Source organism: Castor canadensis, chromosome 7, assembly GCF_047511655.1.
Source record: "Castor canadensis chromosome 7, mCasCan1.hap1v2, whole genome shotgun sequence".
NCBI lineage: Eukaryota > Metazoa > Chordata > Mammalia > Rodentia > Castoridae > Castor > Castor canadensis.
The window spans coordinates 160,902,399-160,909,151 of NC_133392.1; the positions used below are offsets into that span (position 1 = coordinate 160,902,399).

The following is a 6,753-nucleotide window of genomic DNA, read 5'->3' on the forward strand; positions in this document are numbered from 1 at the left end:
TGCCATCTACTCCCCCCGTCTCGCTGTCAGAACACTAGCCTGTTTCTTTTCTGGTCTCCCCTTTCTTGCTACATTACTCCCCCCTTTGATGCTCGGACCCACCCAGGGTCAAAGAGCGTCAGATCCTGATCTAGAGGTCTGTATTTCCATAGCATCATTTCATGTGCGGCCAGTTTCCTTTCTATAATGGTCTCCGCAACAGTCTTGTTAGACTGTAGCACCAGGGGAACCAGACAGAGCGATATTAAGCATGTCTCTAGGATTAGGACTAGTGCCCTTAGCAGGGTTTTGAGTCCACCTAAGGCAGAAAACCATCCTCCAAACTGGTCATTGGGATCCGACCTTCCCCAAGTCTGGACGGGGACATGGACACACTTTTTCATGTTATCTGTGATTTTTTTATGACTTTTTTTTCATCATCCATCTGTAAGCAGCAGTTGCTCAGGTTAAACTTTCCACAAACTCCTCCCTCAGAAGCCAGCAAATAGTCTAAGGCCAAGCGGTTCTGATAGATGGCGTTGCACATCTTAGTGCTTTGTTTTGACAGCAAATCGAGAGCTCTTGCAATTTCATTAGTTATACTTTCAACAATAGCCTGCAGTCTGATGATGCGGTTGAGCAAATATATAGGGGTGCGATAGCCCCAGGACCCGTCTTCTGCCCAGGTGGCAGGACCATAGCACTGGATGATTCACTTAGGAGGCCATTGGTTATCTTTCCAATTTCCAATTTGTAAAGCACCCTTTTTTGTCTATTTAATCTTTCTTCATATATGGGGACTTCCAGTTTTTCAACTTGTCTGAGGGGAAGCAAGAAGAGAGATGGTCTTGCACCAAGATCTTGTGGCCTAGCACACAAGATCCAAACCGGCTGGTAGGTAGCACCGTATAAGCTCGCTTCCCACAGATCCAATACAGCGCCCTGGGCACCTGCCAATCTGTGTTTGTGGTAAGATTGTTCCATGCTCTCTGGAGATTGTAAAAGTTGGCCAGTGGGTGGGGCTGGGGTTCTGTGTGGTTTGGAGCTCCCCACCATTGGGTCTCTTGGACAGTGTCATTGTAAAACTTCTGTGACAACATTTCCTGGCCGAGTAGGTCACAGGAGGAGGGCTCTGAGGCCATAAAGGGAAAACCACATCAGTAACAATAAGCAGTGATTATGCATCCTTCCCAAAAGAGATAGAAGAGAGCAAATAAAAACCTTTCACCAGGACTCCAATCAGCAGGGGCGGTTTCTGCCAGACCTATGGCAGAGATTATGGTGAGAATTACAGCAACAGATCCAAGGGGTGACAATGCATCACAGTGAGATAACTGGTGTAAAAACAGTCTGGTTGTCCTGTTGGAGAATCGATTCCTCAAGCTTCTGTTGTGCATAGACTAGTCAGCTTCCAAGGTGTGACTAGAGCAGGGCTGTCATCCACCGTTCTTGGTCCCCTGTTGTTTCCTGGGAAGCACAGGAGGAGTCCTGCTGGGGGAGGGCACTCAGGTTCTGAGGGGATCCTACATGGTGAAGCCGGATCAGGGATGCACTCCCACTCGAGAGAAGCTGGTTTGACACGGCTGTGGTGGATCCGAGGAGCGATCTCTGCTACTTTAACTGTGACAAGAGTGGACAAAATAACAACAAAAGAGCATCTTCAATGGGGTTTTAATGGGTGGACATTTTATATATTTTTTTTATCTGGACAATGTCTTTTTTGTTTTAACAGAGTAGAATTACCATGGCAACAATATATTATCAGTATATACGTCCAAGAAAACGCATTGTTTTAAAAAAGTTAAAACCACCATTTTTAAGTATCAAAGGACATGTTTAGAGCCAGTAAAAATAGTTATTTTGTCTCTATTTAAGTAGAAGACCCTGTCTAAAACATATGAGTTTGTGTCTGGAAGGGCTTTAATGCCAGATGGCCACACATGCATAAGAACCATTGTTTAACCCTCTCGGCCTTAGTTATTTTTGAGAAGTCTGGCACGAGTGACTCCATTGGAACTTTGATGGCATTCCCCCCTTGTCTCCAAACTGCTTGTCTCTGAGCAGTCTCCTCTGAAGATCTGTCTTCCATCCAAGTACTAACCAGGCCCGACCCTGCTTAGCTTCTGAGACCAGAAGAGATTGGGCGTGTTCAGGGTGGTAGGTCTGTAGACTGAAGATCTTTCTTGATTGGTTGTTCTTTCCTGGATTTTGTTTGTTCAGTTGGTTTTAGTACCACTTTAGGGGGGAAACAACGAACAGATCAGGTGGGAGTCAGTGCCAACTAGACCCTTTTGGCCAAATTTAAGCAATAAAGAGGCTTAGAAGGAGTGGCTCTTAGGCAGTGGGCTTTTAGACAAGGACAATACAAAACAAAATCTAACAAAAGCAGATGTCTAAAAAGCTAACCTGGTTGACACATAAGCACTTATTAGAGTCATTTTTTATGGACTGATTGTAAATATCCTAGAAGGATCAGAACTGTAATGGCAAAAACTTAAAAGAGCCATTGTTAAAATTCTGATGGACAATTTAGCAACTAACAGAACAGTATATCAGTACCATTAACTTTTTGTTACCATGTTTATCTAAATTTTGTATTTTAGAAGGCTTGATATACTTGAAAAACATAAATATAGGAACCAGCAACAGCATCACAACTTTATAGAGGTTATATATACATATTAGTTTAGTTGTTCTTAAAATAAAACCTTAGATTTTTATCAGTTGGGGAGGAGAACAGGGTCAGTGACCCCAAACAGCCCAGTCACAGACACATATAGGATACCGACTGCATTAAAATCACCCAAGACAACAGCTGTTTAACCATGAGGTCATCTAGAAAATTTTATAAAAACTGTTTAAAATAAGAGGCATGGAAGAGGCAGAGAGATGGCTCAAACACCAGTACAGGGTTTATTGTTTAGGGAGGAGCCCTGGGGAGGGACTCCAGCAAGAGAGCTAGAGCCCATTGCCATACACAGGCTTGGGCTAGATATAGGGGGCTAGTGGAAAAGTACCAGGAAGGTCACTAAGGGATATTGTTGCTGGGCAACCAAGAAAAATAAGTTGTAGTTAGGTAACTGTCTGCCCAACTGTCCTTGGCATCTATCCAGGGAGATGAAGGTAAGCCATCTGCAAGGGGAGGGGTCTGGTCCTAACATGGCTGTCCTCATTGTTAACCCCAACATAAACCAACTCCTAAATGAACATAACTCAGTTACCTTAGTAGTTAAACCCCAACAAAAATCACCAGAGAACACAGGTGAATATTTATGGGGACTAAGTGTGGAGTCAGGAAACCTAGTGGCCAAGAATCATGGCTCAGATGTCGATAAGGGACCACATCCCAGATTATTGACATTAACACATTGTTCATGACATACAGCAAAATCCCATCAATCTGTAGTCAATGGAGCCCCCCTAAAATAACAGGGCCAATCTGGTCATCCCAGGACAAAAATCCCCTCCATCCAACATGCAGAAGGAGTAGGACTAACACCTCCACTCTGTTGAGTCCAATAAAAACTGGAGGTCTTGACTTTCAGTGTAGTGTTCCTTTTTGAGTTATTTATTCATTTATTTATTTTTATCCTATCTGGAGGGTGTACTTTGGCTTTGTTTTATATAAGTAAATCTGTCTCAATCTTTATATCACTCCCTGTGCTCAGCTGCCTCTTGTCTTTTGTGTGTTTTAATAAACTCTTGTCCTGACAAATTTGTGGATTAACCTGTAGCACCAAAAATTTTTGACAGTTATCGTGACAAAACAAAAATTATTATTATTTTTTTTTCATGCTAATCTTCTCTGTATCGTTCCAATTTTAGTATATGTGCTGCCGAAGCGAGCACCAAAAATTATTTTTGAGACAATTTTTTGTAAATGTTATTAAGAACAATACAATATTTTAAAGATAGCCTTGTTGTTATGAGCTTAGAGAATTAAGTTTTAGTTTAACATCAGTACATTAAATTTTGACCTTATAAAACCTTTAATGTAACTTTTAGGTTTTAGTTAACTTAATCACTTACATAAGCATCTATATCTTTGTGACAACTTAATATGTACCCTCTGGGGAACTTGTCATTATCTCTTTTTTTTAAATCTAAAAGTATTATTATTATTATTTACCTTTTATTTTTTTAAAAACCATATCCTTGATACCTTTTATACATTTTTGTTATTTGTTGAAAATAATCATAAAACCTTTTAACTTAGAGCCTTACATTTGCATGAAAAACAAGAAAGCAACCTTGAAATTATTTTTGTATAAAAGCAATTTATAGAAAGCTCATTTGTTAATAGACCCATGTATTATCAGAGAGAATTTAATTTCAGATTGTACTTATGGCAGAATGAAACATGAGAAGGTCATTTCTTTAACTACCCAAATTTCAAGATTTTTGTTGCAGGCTGTGCTTCGCCCCCGCCCCCCCCCCCCCCCGCCTTTTTTTCTCTCTTTTTTGGTCTGAGTGGGAGTGTTAACCCCTGAAGGCCTGCATCGTAGTGAGACCTGATTGAAATAAGTTTAATAACCTGTTTCTTAAAAGTAGCAATAGAACAGAGTAATAATTTTTACACTGACTGTATAAGAACTGTTTTTAAGATGTTTGTATGCATGCACACACTGTGAGCACACCATTAGATGGATAATAATCTGACCAGTCACTAGCAAGGGAGCATAAGCATCTCATGACTGTCCTGCCCTTCCTTCTCCCCTCCCTCACTCTTTCTTTCTCTCCCCTCCCTTCCTCCCTCCTTTCCTCCTTCCCTCCTTTCTTTCCTTCTTCCCCTCACACAGCCACATGCAACACAGCCCACTCAGCTGACCGTGACCCTGGGAGTAGTGTTTTAGAACTACAGTCAGTGCCATCTGGTACCGTGGCAGCAGGACGGGCTTGCCCAGCAAGGGGTCAGCTGTGGGGTCAGGGGTGTTTCCTATGGCAGAACTGGCCTGGTGTGTTAGTCAGCTTTTTCATGACTGTGACAAAATGACCCAACAAATTAAGGGAGGAAGGATTTATGAGGGGTTCAGGGTTTCAGTCAATGTTCAGTTGGCTCCATTGCTGGGCCTATGTCAAGGCAGAGCAAAAGGGTACCACAGCCAGAAAGGGGAAAGAGGGAGGGGATGGAGAGAGAGAGAGAGAGAGAGAGAGAGGGAGAGAGCCACTTCCAGTGAGTGGCCTACCCTATAACACTTACTTCCAACCCAGCTCCATTAAATGAAGTTGGCACCCTCATAACCCAGTCACCTGAATAGCACCACCACCAGCTGGGACCAGGAGTTCAACACATGACCCTTTGGGAGGGATACTTCATATCCAAACCCTAACACCTGGCCCACCTGTGGTCTCCCTCCGTGCTTGCTTGGAGTTCACGCTCTTCCACCTCATCCCTGACCCTCCCAAGTTCTTAACGACTCTTAATATTAAGTATTCCTTTAAAAACATTCAGGACAACTGTGGGGAGTGGATTATGAGAAGCCTATGAGGACACTGGCACAGCTGTACCCAATGTTCTGTAGGTTGAGTTTGGCACAGCCCCGGCTATGGGAAGCAGATTAAAGCCTATGAGAACTGGACTCAAGCAAGGTGAGATGCAGTTAATTGCTTTTACCTGTAGGCCGAGATAGGCACAGCCCTAGCCATGAAACAGGGAAAGGCAGAACAGCTGCATCTCCTAAGCTGTGTTCAGAGAAGCAGGAATGCAGGTTTCTCCTGTTACAATGTCACACCCCTCCCCATAGCTCCACCCTGCTTGCTGCTATAAAAGACCCCTGAAGGAGGAAGAGGGGCTTTTGCCTTTTGCTTTTTGGGGCCTTACTTTGGGCTTTTTGGTGTGGGAAGCTTTTGGAAGGGAAAAGAGTTATTGAAGGGAAAAATTGCTGAAGGGACAAGAACTGTTGAAGGGAAAATGCTAAAAAGGGGTTGATAGAAAGTCTGCACCAAGAACTTTAACACAGGCTTCACAAAGCAAATCTGAGAAAGAACTGCATACACAGCCTTAGGAAAGCTAAAGCTAAAGAAACGCCAAAGAGAACACAGGACAGTGCACAGTGTGAGTCTAAGGACTGAGACCTTAAGAGTTACGCATATGCAGGTTGTAAGTGTGGCTGTTTGCAAGTTTGAGCACCAAGGCTTTGAGAAGACTAAAGAGAGATGAGACAGTGCAAGCCTGGGGGCAAAAAGACCTTAAGAGCAATTAAACTAAAGGTAAACTAAGGCAAATATGGGACAGTGTGAGCCTAAGGAAAGAGGCTTTAAGCAAGATTTTAAAGAACTGCAAAGAGCAAGGCCTGAAAGAATAAAGATAGGGGAAAGAAGCAATGAGGGTTGTGTCTCCAGCCGAGCATACAACACACCTGACCACAAATATCTTTCAGTCTGTCTGTCTATCCTATATCTTCTCTAAAATCTCCAGTCACCCCCAGTTAATCCCAGTTAGGTCTGGTAATAACCAAGGAGCGAGAGAGAAAACCTCGCTCCAGCAAGGGAGGGAGCATGAGAAACAGCCCCCCTTTCACCCGGCCACGGAATAAGGCAAGAATAAGATGCAGAGCAGCTGCTTTTCCTAAGATGTTTCTGCAGGCTGAGTTCAGCACAGCCCCAGCCACAGAAGAGGAAAATGCAGAGCAGCTGCTTTTCCTAAGTTGTTTATCTTCACAGAGGTAAATTGCAGATTTCTATTGCTACAATGTCACCCCTCTCCCCAGAGTTGTTGCTCCTCCTCCTCCTTTACCACTGGACATAAAAGACTTACTGAAGGACAAAGTGAGG

The 6,753-nt window shown here is 43.1% G+C and overlaps 1 pseudogene; it reads right to left on the bottom strand.

Moving 5' to 3' along the window:
* Positions 1-3,747: 3,747 nt before the first annotated feature.
* LOC141425258 (U6 spliceosomal RNA) lies at positions 3,748-3,828 on the bottom strand (annotated as a pseudogene).
* Between the last annotated feature and the right edge of the window lie 2,925 nt (positions 3,829-6,753).